The sequence below is a fragment of the Rhynchophorus ferrugineus genome, unplaced genomic scaffold (genome assembly GCF_030347505.1).
Source record: "Rhynchophorus ferrugineus isolate W39M unplaced genomic scaffold, kcgeb_rfMv2 rfM4, whole genome shotgun sequence".
Taxonomy (NCBI): domain Eukaryota; kingdom Metazoa; phylum Arthropoda; class Insecta; order Coleoptera; family Curculionidae; genus Rhynchophorus; species Rhynchophorus ferrugineus.
In genome coordinates, this window is record NW_027472583.1 from 26,008,496 (window position 1) to 26,022,105 (window position 13,610).

Genomic DNA, 13,610 nt, shown 5'->3' on the forward strand with positions numbered 1-13,610 from the left:
ATGTATAAAGATAATAAGATTGATAACTTGCAACAAGCCAATTGGTATCTCATTATCAATTGTTTATGTATCTATTTTACGAATTAGTATATTAAGTATTTCTTACTGCTTGTTAATAAAATTATTCTACGTTTATCATAATTGATCCAAAGCAACTGATAAAATAGTTAACCAACTAAGGGTGTAAAAAATAATGTAATACGAAAATTGTTTCACGGTTTCACAGGTTGAAACTTAAGGATAGAATAAGTGTCTTTCGAAAATATTATATTACCACCAATTTTTTTCGGTTCTTCTAAATTTTCATTCATTGTCTATAACCTTATAATTGAGATTTGGCAAATGGCACTAACCTATATCAACCAAGTCTATGGTGCTGCCAATATTAATACATCTAACGCACCGACAATACCCACTACAAACGTTTTGTCTTATTCCTGATATGGCGGAATAAATTTAAACATACTCAACATCATGTAATATAGGTACATGTGTAAAAATATATAGTCAAGATGATTATTTTCTTCGAGTCTTCCTACTGATGCAAGAGTGAGTTTAGATCCCTCTAGTTCAAGAATATTAATTCAGGTTTGTTGTTGTATATCCAATGTGGGTAAAACTAAATACTGTACATTGCAATTTAAAAAAAATTTCAAAATTAATGAGAATATAAAGAAGGTTTCAGGCAATGATTATGATATGAAGGTTTCAATGACACTAAAATATATTGTAGACGTTATCCAAACATATTTAAAGGTGAACTATACGAAATCTGAGTGTTAATAAAATACTTTATAAATGATTGCCTACCTTGACGTAGCTGTTCGCCTTTTATGAAGAATAAAATGTAATGATTTATTTGTTTACATCTAGCATGCTAACACAAAATTGTTTCGTAACTATTGAATGCTGAATTCTATACAATATATCTTCTTGGCGGATTAAGTTCTGCCACGAACAAGATTTATATTCGCTTGTATTCAGGTTGTTTAGCAGTTTAGTGAGGGTTAGTACCATTAATTCTATCGAAATAACATCTGCTAGGGAAAGTGTAGGAATGTCGGTGTGTGAGGGTGTGCGCCCAGCTTCCTTTGATTCCCCTTTTTTACCACTAACATGAAGCTGTCCTTTGGTTTCCTAGAATTAATTCATAATTGTAATGTATTAAATTAATAATTATGCAATTAAATTTTTTAATTAAATTATCAGTTTTACATTATTTGTTTTCAAATAAAGCAATAACAAATATTTAACTCTTATAATATAAATATATATATATATATATATATATATATATATATATATATATATATATATATATATGTATCATCAATTGTAAAATAAAGATAAACTATCAATTACATTTAGCGCTTTTAAGCACTGAACTATAGAAATATAACCTACTTTATCATTTAATTACTTCAATTAAATATATCAAAAGAAAACTATTCCTAATAGCAGATGAATTAAAAACTCACCATTCGATAGTAAAACACATTTTATTGGCAAAATTAGTTTTTTTTATTCAACATAATTCCCTTCAAGGTGATACACTGATTATGGGAACTCTCCAACATATCGAAACAATTTTTGTAGTACGATTTGTCCTTTGCTTTAAAATAGGCCTCAATTTCGGCGTTCACCTCTTCATTCGAAGAAATCCAGACCTGGAGAATACGGTAGATGAGGAAGCAACTCGAAGACCAATTCATGGATTTTTGCCATCGTTTTCACTGACTTGTGACACAGTGCATTGTGAAGGTGAAGCTTGGTGAAGAAGCACTATCTTTGTCTTCAAATGCGGCCCTTTTTCGGCGATTTCGTCGTTCAAATGGTTCTATAACGCTATGTAATAGTCTCACATCCCAAAATACAGACGCCATAACCTTGTCAGCCGACTGTTGCGTTTTTCAACGCTTTCGAGCAAGTTCATCGTATCCACTCGGATGACATCCATTGTCACATATCGACGGAAAAACTCGGGTTTGTTACGCTTGATAATCTTCATACACTTCTCCGAATCATCAACTCATCGTTGTGTTTGGTCAAAAGTGAACTCGCGCGGCACCGACTTTGCATAGAGCTTTTCTCATGCCCTAATATTTGTGAATAATATGATGTACATCTTCAGTTGATATCTTTAGAGTATCTGCTATTTCATTCAATTTTTTACGAAATTTCAATTTACAACTTACGGTCATTGAAAATCATTTTGTGGATTTTTCAAATATTTTCGTCGGTAACAACATCTTTTGGGCGTCCACTGCGTTCACCGTCTTTGGTACTCATTTCACCACGTCTAAACTTACCATACCAATCCCTATTGGTTAATTTTCCTGGGGCAGTGTCCGAAAACTCAGCATCAAGCCAAGCTTTTTACTTCAACTGTATTTTTTCCCTTCAAAAACAATATTTTATCAACACGCTATATTCCTTTTTATACATTTATTCACAATAACAAAAGTTGCTTCACTCAAAATGCTATAATTTATAAACTAATGACCCTATAGCTGTCAAATTTATAAACGCATTTTGTGAGGGTTAGGGCTAACTAAAAATTTATGGATTTAATTCTAGTAGCGCCAGCTATGTGTTAGGCCGAGGACTTTTCAATTGACCTCTAAATTTCAATTTAGTTAACATGAAAAAAGTATTTATTATAAACATGTTTCCGCAAACGCTTAGCTCCTGTCATGTATATATGCTGATATTAGGTTTCGATAGGATAACCAATATCATATAATTTGTGAGATTAATTTAAAATAAATTTTGGTGATTAATAGGTCATGTGAACAAATCGTAACCTCTACATCCCTGAATCAAGAATACTGTGTTATCTTGGTTGTATAATTACCATTTAGTAATGCCATCTTCAACATTGTTTTTGTTATATTTGGCTCTAAAAATTATTCAAATATTTAATAATTTCTGAAATGGAAAGTATATTTATATTTGCCGTTCTAAATGATAGTGAAAATGTATTTAAAATTTTATTAATATAAAAAGTAGTGAAAATTTACAGAGCTAAATCGGAAGAATATGATGGGAAAGTCTTAAAGAATAGATGTTATGCAAAAAGACGTATTACCTTAGTGAAGAAAAACAACAGTTATCAACTCATGACACCTCTTGAGATAGTTTGGACCAACAGAAGGAAATCATAGTTAACAAAAACATGATTATAACATCGTATTAATATATAAATATATATTAAAATGAAATTTTTAAAAACTGAATAAAACATTCTAACCTGGAAAGAATTATATACCACATATAATACAATGAGAGAAGGCGAATTTTCATAGTAAAAAAGAATAGTTATAGACTCGTTATCATTATAGGCAATTCACAGTTAACGAAACCACGTTTTAAATATCGTGCTAATATATATTTTAATAAAATGTTTACAAATAAAATAAAATACTCTTTACTGGAAAAAGGAATGTACAACATATAATACAATGACAAAAAATTCTGAACGATTTTAAAACTATCTAACAAGTTTCTCATTAATATTCGAAAATAAGGACGAACGATTGAATAATAGATGTTATGAGAGAAGGCGTATTACCTTAGTGAATAAAAACAACAGTTATCGGCTCATAACACCTCTTGAGGTAGTTTGGCCCAAGAGAAGGAAATCATAGTTAACAAAAACATGATTATAACATCGTATTAATATATATATTAAAATTAATTGTTTAAAAACTGAATAAAACATCTTGGAAAAAATTATATACTTCATACGCATCATCATAGTGAAAAAAAACAGTTATCGGCTCATAATACCTCTTGTGATAATTCGGCATAATAAACAGAATTCATAGTTAACGAAACCACGTTTTTGACATCGTTCTAACACATATTTCAACGAAATGTTTAAAAACAAAATATAATACTCTTTACTGGAAAAAAGAATGTAATACATATAATACAATGACATAAAATTCTGAACGATTTTAAAACTGTCTAACATGTTTCTCATTACTATCCGACAAGAAGGACGAACAAAACCATCTAGGCGCAAACGGAATAATACATCATAGAGTCGTAAATAGAGAAAACTGAGATCTGAAATCTTCTTCCGTAATGGTTTCTTTTGTGATCGTTTCCGTTTCCTGACAGGACGCTGTTCCGCCATTCCTTCTAACTTAATACCGAAAAGGATCGGACAAACTTGTCCAGAAATTGTATTTTCCCTATAACGACATGTGTCGCATCCAACTTATTCTTTATAGTAACTGAACGGTATTGTGGAGCATGGAATACTGCAAAAGCATTGAATAACCTCATATATGATAAAATGCATTTTTAAAACACGATATCAAATGGAACGTTATTAATTTAATTATTGGAAATAGTATATTTATATTATTGGAAGCTATTAAAATTAGGTTACATTATTCATGGTTTAAAATGACCTGTTATAAAAATAATAATGATAAAGATATTAATTCTTACAATAGTTATCCTTAATGCAGTCTTAATGTACACATAAATTTATTATTGTTATATTCTACTTGCTTCAATACACAAGCAAGGCGACTTCACAATAAATACATAAGTATTTATTTCCAAAGAATATGAATTTTGGTGCAATTTGTACGTATAGTTCAACTCAAAACAACAGTGTACCCACGTGACCTGTCCAAACGTCGCAATGTAGCCACTCTAAGTTTTTGTACATTTTGACCTTGACATATAAAAAAATTCTGATCTAAATAATAAATAATGAAACCAAAATGTTAAGTATTATAATTTCTTTTAACGTTATGGTACATCTAATGCATATATTATCGAAGAAATTAAAACTGTAATTAATTATACAGCAACAATAATTTATAGGTTAGAGTTGTTTTAATATACATACATTGAACTTTTTTTCAAACTAGTATAGATATAGTTTTAGGCGCATTTTTTATGTAGTGGTATATTAAAGGAAGGCCTAATCCACCTAATTAACAATTGTATATCTGGCTAATGTATTTTACTTTCAATAGAGGACATATTTAACTTTTACCTTTAGTTCTTGTTTCCTTCTATGCAATATTTCCTTTTAAAGTCATTTGGACATTACTATATTTCGCCACGGTTTGTTCTCCTACTCCTGTATACATCTTTCTTGAAAAAATTAGATTTAGTCACTGCATTCTCCTTAATGCATTTGGCAGATACGGCAAAACGGTTGGTATTACTATCAAACATCTCTCCTCATACATTTCAACCAAACGTTCTAAACTATAACACATGCTCATAGAACTTGCATACTATTATACAATTTCCTACATTTAATATAATATTCATATTCAACAATAAACAGGTGAATAGCTAAACTGTTTATTTATAATTTATCAAAAACTTGCTCACGATTTTACTATTTGTCAATGTCTTCTTTAATATGTCAGCTCATGTTGAGCTCATCCAAACCGCAGGTGTCATTTTTGACAACGTCTCTTTTCATAAATACAGATAATTCTGGATTGAATATCCTCTTCGCCCTGAATGATCATTGTAATAATTCTTTGCAAAACCCCTTCAATTGGATTGTATATGCAGTGATATATAATGCTCTATGGCCATAACGTTCAGCAATCTAATCTACCATGTATCTTTTCTCAGCTTTATTTCTAAAAACGTAAATTGCATAAAATGCAATTAAATATTCATTAATATTTACCGAGTAACAATATGAAATAGTTCATGCTTTAACATGGTTTCTTCGATACCTATTTTATGTACTTTAAACCATTTCTTAATTGCAGCCTTTGCTGATGCACTTGTTGAGATCCTCTCCACCAGTGTATGGTGACGGTGCATTGTACATAACAATAACTGATGGTTATATGGCTCTCAAGTTTTTTAAAAGCTGATTTTCAAACTAATGCAAAAACAAGTTTTTGTTCACTCCTCCATGGTAGTTACCATCGGACTCGGACCAACGTGAAGAATTATATATCTGCAACGAATTATTAACAAATGTTATGACTAACAAAACCCAATCGATAGTTATTCCAACGTATCTTTTTCCTTCAACTTTTCTTGTCTTTACACTATGTTTATTATCATCTTGCGATGAGCGACCCAATGTACCATTCTGAAATATTTATGTTTAATCTAAATATACAAATTGATATAGTAATTCTTCCTTGATTTTTTTATACGATTTTAAAATTTGTATTCTTCTAACATCAATATCTGGAAGTTCCATTAAATAACGTCGTGGGTTGTCTTTACAACAGTTAAATCCTGTATTATGCAACAGTCTATGAAGGGATGTCTTTTGGATTTGTATCGATACTTTATAGACTAACAATTTTCTCTGAAAAAATTTCATTATATTATGTTTGGATTAAAAAATCTAATTACTATTTTTATATGGTGCGTATATTTGATCTCTGATCAAGCTGATTTTGATTCGTCACCTGTTTCGCATAAAGACGGTTTCATTTTGGTGAATTTAATGTTACATAGTTTTTTGTTTTTTTTTTTAATATATTAGTGACCGACCGTGAAAATATTTTCAATAAAACTGCGGCGACTTACCGGTTATAACCCGTAATTATAATATTTTGAAGAATTTTGCAGACATTTAACAAACAGACCACTTTGCAGGCTCATTAGGTTACATAGTCAAACTTCTCCAACAACATTCTATCTCTTTTTAAATAAAATAAAATGATAAGTAGAGTATTGTCTGACTGTAATACGAATTTACAACTCTCGACAAGCACATATTGATGACGTGCATCACTACTGTTTTGAATAGACTATATATTCAATATTTTGAGGCGCATTTTAATATTTTTTCCCGTATTTCTAATGAAATTTGTATAACGATGTATTTTTTGTTGAACTAAAATGTAAATTCCCTTTAGGGTACCTTTCTATTCTTGGATTAGTAACATTGAACCAATTCTCTTTTTGCATTCCAAATATCTTGTGTGTAATCTGTTGTGGTTAAAATTATATGATACATTAATAATAGGATTTCACTGAAATGAATAACATAATTTTATTATGCATTGGTCTCGGGTAATGCTTTCCTATTTCTTTCTTCTGGTTATGAGCCAAATACATTTCATTGAGAATGTAACTTTTAGTTAGTTTTAGTTATTGCCAGATATTTCGCTCTAAAACATCAAACTTATTATTCAACAACCTGGAAGCAATACAGCTACTAAGCAACATTCAAGAAATGAGAAAATTGAAGCGCACCACAATACATGAACTTGTTAAGTGTATAAGTAAACCTTAACCTTAACTTAAGTAGCCTAATTTAATTTTAATATGGTAGATATATGTATATATATATATATATATATATATATATATATATATATATATATATATATATATATATATATATATATTGATATATTTAACCCGAACTCGTCTTGCTCTTTTATTGGTTCAAGTACAACACAACAATGGCAACAAATAAATATTATAAACCAAGATTTTACTAAGTATATATAATGTAAAATGTAATTAAAAAAACACACCTACGAATTTTGACATTTTATCCACAACTGCACAAATTCGACTGTTCAAAAACTCCCATCCAAATATGTTGCGATATTTGTTTACAAATTTGTATGTGGGCTGCTCAGAGGTCGAGAAACCTGCCAAATAACTTCGTAGCCTCTATTTTTAGAATCAAATTAAAAACTAAAAACAAATTTTTATATATCTTTTTGTGGTAGGACCCTTCGTGGGCGTACGTCATCAACAGTTTAGACATATGCCAAGGACAAACAAACAGTTATTCTATATGTATTAAATTATGTAAATAATATTTATAAATAACTATATTGCTTCAAATCATCACAGTGCTTTTGATCGGTTTAAGCCCACATGTCTAAATTATTATTTTTAAAGGTCTTCATAATGCTCAAAAATATCTTTTTCACTCGAGCATAAAAATTTAATCTTACCAATGTTCTTTTATGTATCTTATAGGATGTACAAATGGGTTTTGAGATTTTCTTTCAAATCAATCAATATCAACAGTATTTAATTTTATAATACATAAATAATACTTTTAAAATATGTTATAATTCTGATTGTGTTATTGAATTCAATCGATTTTAATATGTATATTTTGGCAAAGGTTATATATATTAAGTTACATTGTGTAATATAACTTGATATATTTATGAAATAGAGTCGAAAATAAAAAGTTTTTTTGTGTTAAAATTATTCTTTGCTCCGAAACTAACAAAAAATAAGTTATGGGGGTCATCAGTTTTATATTTTAAAACCAAAATACAGCTGAAAGTCCATGTCGAATTAACGCAATACACGAAATTGTTCATATAACTAACAATTCGATAAAATCATCTTTCAAAAGTGCATAGCTGTTAATTCAGTTTTTTTATAGAAGAAGAGAAATTTAAAGTTGATTTTAAATTTTTAAGTTTATTTTTTTAAATATATTAAATTACTAAAAGTTCATATACTAAAATGGCAAGTGTATTAATTGATGAATTTGTCCTTCCAAAACACAGGTTATTTGTTGTTTTTTTTTAATATATTTTAAACTCTCCTTTTGACCAACAAGTGTTTATCTGGACTGGACCTACAGTTTAACGAGGACTCCAAAACACAGTCCTCGGCACTAAACCTACCGACTGGCGAGTGACCAACTTAGAAATCATCCCAGAAGACAACCGGTCTTACCCAGCCTGGTTACTGGCGTGACTGAAATCATTTTCATTGTCGGATTTAAGTAGACCGTCAGGTCGCCTTTACCACTGCGCCAACCAAGCCGGCGGATTATTTGTTGAAAAAATGTTAATAGGTAATCTAGTCTAGTCTTTTTACAATTGATTGCACCTTAATTACGATCCAAAATCCGCCTCAACTTTGATTTCGGAATATAGTTCTAGGAAAGCGGGTTGGATCAAATGAGAAATGCTATATCGTTACTGACCGTTTTTGTACTAAATTAAAAATAAATTCGATGGTCATTTCCTAAATAATCCAAAGAACTCTTAAATATATTGCATCTATTTTTCTTGTGGGTTGCTGTTTTCTCAATTTCCCCGTTTCTAACTTCTGCAGCTAGTAATGGAAACGTTTATCATGTGAGATAATATTTGTGTGCATTGCGGTTTCCAGATGTAAAATTCAACTTGTGTCAAGATAGCTGCACTAAAAGTCACAAAAGTTGAATATGATAAACCGAATTGGCGATGATGTAGAGGGTTTCACTTCTCTAAAATAGAGCTTATCGGAAAGAGAAAATATTATTTTCAATACAAAATTATCATTCATTTGAAAGTCTATTTTGTCAATTCTCCTCTGTGGCTTCGAAACTTGAACATTCTTAGAGTCTGACCGCTGTTAATAAAAGGCAAAGCTTGAACCAAATTCAACATATTTGTCTCCGAAATCGTGTTATATGTGGATTTATTTAATTAAGACCCGGCAATCACTGCACAGTTGAAGAATACAATTTGCAATATTTTTAATGTCTGTCAAATGACAGGTGATCAAATTCTTCACAAACTTTTGTGACATAATCTATGTAGAAATAACTCCAAAAAAGCATAAATTAAGATCATATAAGGTAATTTGCAAAATAAGAAACCTCCATTATCCGAAGTCAAAACAGTTGTCAATGGTGACGGGGTTTGTTGCAGAATATTCAAAATCCTGCGCCACAAACAGATATTTCCCCCGAGCTTCGGCTATGGATTGATAATGAATGAAAAGGACACTTTAACTTTTTTAAGTTGTTAAAAGACTATTTTAAGTACCATTCGAGTATTTTAGACATAATCTCAATACTTTAAATCCGATTTGAGTTAACCGCTATAATCTATCCAAGACAAATGATTAAAAACTGATATGGAATCGATATTTCGATGTTTCTAAACTAGTTAGTATTTAGAAATTGGAGAGACAATGTGTTAAAAGTTTATGAAAGATGCTTATGAATTTTATTGACAGATCAATAAACTTATGTTATTTCTCTAATCATTTAAACTTGGCATGATTATAGATATGTCATATGATTAAAAATCGTTTTTATGGAAAATGAAGTTCATTCCTAGAGCAGCCTAGAGGGCCTTCTTACTTCCATATATATTCAATTCCGCAAATTTATCGAAGAAAATGTGTGCCTTAAAAATTATTAAAGATGTGGTTTTATAATATTAAAAAATCAGTCTAAATTTGCAAATGTTGCTGAAATTACAAATAAACATAGCGTAATTTCAAAGCTGTTTTACTAATGTATAGCAATTTAAACTAGGATAGATTTAAATTATTCCTAAATTTGTTGTTAGATACACAGCAATAGACGATACATTAGAAATTCAATTTCAAGATTGACTTACTATTCGATAGCAGGATCTGATGCTGCACACTCGCAACTTTAATTGGTTTTCTGCTACATATTCCGCCTGTTCCCATTCTGCCAGATAATGAGCCCGCATTATTTATCTGGCCCGACTATTTAAGCAGCACTAGTTAAACGACTAAGTTAATTAAAGATTGAGGCTTCGAAGGCGATTAAATGTGGAGACCTGTCGTGATCTTTCGTAATGTGATAATTTATCTGAGTCGTTATCGAATAATTTTCGGCAATTCGTTCCTTTGGTAACCTACTGAATATTTTTGTATTTTTGTAAACATTATTAAGCATTTAAGCATCAAAATTATTCGTTAAACTTGTTAGAAATTTAGTTTATCACTAAATTATCAAAAATTTAAAATAGACTGCTGTTGTTATAAAAGGAAACCTTCTCTACTAACGATGATAACCATCGAAATAATCTATTTCCTCAAAGAAGTAAACCTTCACTTTTCATTCGACAAACCGCAATGTCTATATCCAAACCCCTGCAATTTTTATGTGTTTGAACCTGTCTGAGACTATGTATTGACTGTCCTTATTTAACCCATTCGATTTTGAATACGATGGCGCCGAGAAAATCTGGAAATATGCCCTGAATTTATCAAATTTGAAAAACTTCTATAGAAAAATAATATAATGCCTTATTTTTACTCCTAGTTGACGCATTTTAATTTTTTTTACAGTTTTTGCATTTCAGTCTTTTGATTTTATGACTTCACTTGTGGATTATAAATATGTTTTTTTTATCCCTAAATTAGTTCAGATAACAAATTTTCTTATGCAATCGTCGATCGAAAAAACCATAAATTTTTCAATTCCATTATATCTCCTAATATCTTAACTTTTTAATACAAAAATATTCAAATCGGCTGTCACTTCAATATAGTAGGTCTCTTTTCCCTGACTACCTATGTTTCACGCTCGTTGTCCTGGATAAACGTATATATAGACTGTTTTAATAAGGGCGGATCAATTTTAAAATTTTATGAAAAAATTGTTTGCGCAACATTAACAAAATTATTTTTTATGTATTTTAGAAGTACATATATGTTATCGCCTTTGACGACGATGGATATAGTCTGGATGACTTTTAAATGAACAGGTGGTATCCAATTTTAGTCACCAAAAGTAGGAGAGTTAAGTTTGCTCAAAGGTCGACCTCATCAATAACTACTACAAATTTAAGAAAACATATGCCTCATTTTGGGAATACATTTTATTAATAAATCTGTTTAATTCAACGTATCATTGAACATGATATAATGATTTAGCATCAAGGTTAATAATTAATTATTTATATTAAGTTAAAATATTTATAGATTGTTCAATAAAACAGTGAACTTAAGTCATCTAAATATTTGACGCCAAGACGTCACAGTGTTGCAGCATCAATTTTGAGTTATTGTTCAGTTTGGCTTTGACGTTTTACAAAATTTTAATCTAAACAAAATAATGTCATCAAATATAATTTATTTTGAAATTATAAAACATCTAACGTATATATTATCGATCTTAAACAATACCGTTAATTAAACAGTCACAATAGTCGAAATACTAATGATCTGCGCAGCTACACCACGTTACAAAATTGCTAATAAATAGAGCGCAACTTAGTATTTAAAAACTTAGTAATAGTTACTTCTCTCATACATTTTATATTGAAATATATCTAAAGCAATGATCTATGATCTGTAATTTATATTTGTCCTATTTACGGACGTTAGTCAACCAGACATCTTTGTCGGCTGATTCGGATATAATTAGCTTATAAAACATATATTTGGTTCTGTTAAAATCATTTTTGGATATTATACACATATTCAAACGGGTAAATTACGGAAATGGAATTTGAATAAAAGAAATTAAGGATCTGGTATTCATATACCAATAAATTATGAAACAGGTAAAATTAAAATAAATTAATATTATGTCCGCCCACATATTGCGTATAACTGTGCGTATCCTAAATGATATATATCAATTTAATATAAAAGATATTCGTATATAAATGCAAATTAATACAAAGTAAAGTGTCCCAAAAGGATCTGGCGTTGCCGCAGATAAATTAACATATAACGAAAGATCACGCCTGCCCTCCAAATTTAATCATCTCCAAAACCCCAATCTTTAATTAACTTAGACTTCAGCTAGTACTGACTAAATAGGTAGGGCAAATAAATAATGCGACCTCATTATTCGACAGAACTGGAGGATGTGTAGAAGAAATCGATTAAAGTCGGCTCATCTTCATCGAGATAATACAGAAAATTAAATATATTTTCATATAAGCAAATTAAATTATTAATTAACAATGCTTTATTTTAAAAATATTTGTATATTCTTAATTTAACCTTCTATGTTCGCTTGGTGTTAATTGATGTTAATTATCAAAATGTTATGTGTTAATAATCGACAAAATATTAATTTTGAAACGTTTTGGACGAGAATAAAAAATTCAATTTTTATATCCGATACAAGTTAGGACTGAAGTTATCATTAGGATTATAATTGGAATGTGTTGGCAAATATTAATAACCTGTTACAGTTTAATTTGGGCTTTCGACTAAGGGCATAATTTTATGTTATATTGTGTCTTCAAAAATGAGACATCTCGAACAAAAATTATTGCTGCTGCCCTCTATTGCTACATGATAACCTAGTTCTTACTGTCTATCTACCTAGTTGAAAGATATGGCTTTCAAAGAAGTGATTAAAATTACGTATGATAACTAAAGTATATTAACATTACCCTAATTCAGGAATAAATAGGAATCTAAATAAATAGCAGTATTCTACTTAATAAAAATCTTCCTTAAATTATAAATACCCTAAATATATCTACCTTAATAGGATATTTTATATTTTACAGATTTGGTTTTGATTGGTTTATTGCAATTATTATTAATACAGTTATTACGAATACATTTACAAATTCGAAATAATCAATAACAGTTCAAGAAACTATATAGAAGAAGGCCTAGAATGATTAGTGATTTTTTATTTCCAAAAAAATATGGCAAAAATCATGTTTACTAAAACATTTTTTTCATAAAGTTTCATATACAAATAAAATGACTAGTTAAATGAATGATGGAGAATATCCAGATATAATTGAGATGAATTGATAATTGGCTCGATTTTGTGAACTAAATAGCTTAAAATAGCCATCATACATAAATAATTCTGCCTGATCCAGGAATAGAGCGAAAACCGACTGGAATATGTATCAGAAAATCAATTAAACTTA

General features: G+C 29.6%; 1 protein-coding gene across 1 annotated transcript in view; it reads left to right on the top strand.

Moving 5' to 3' along the window:
* Positions 1–13,610, top strand: part of nAChRalpha4 (nicotinic Acetylcholine Receptor alpha4) — a 464,411-nt gene that overhangs the window by 396,553 nt on the left and 54,248 nt on the right. The window lies entirely within an intron of this gene.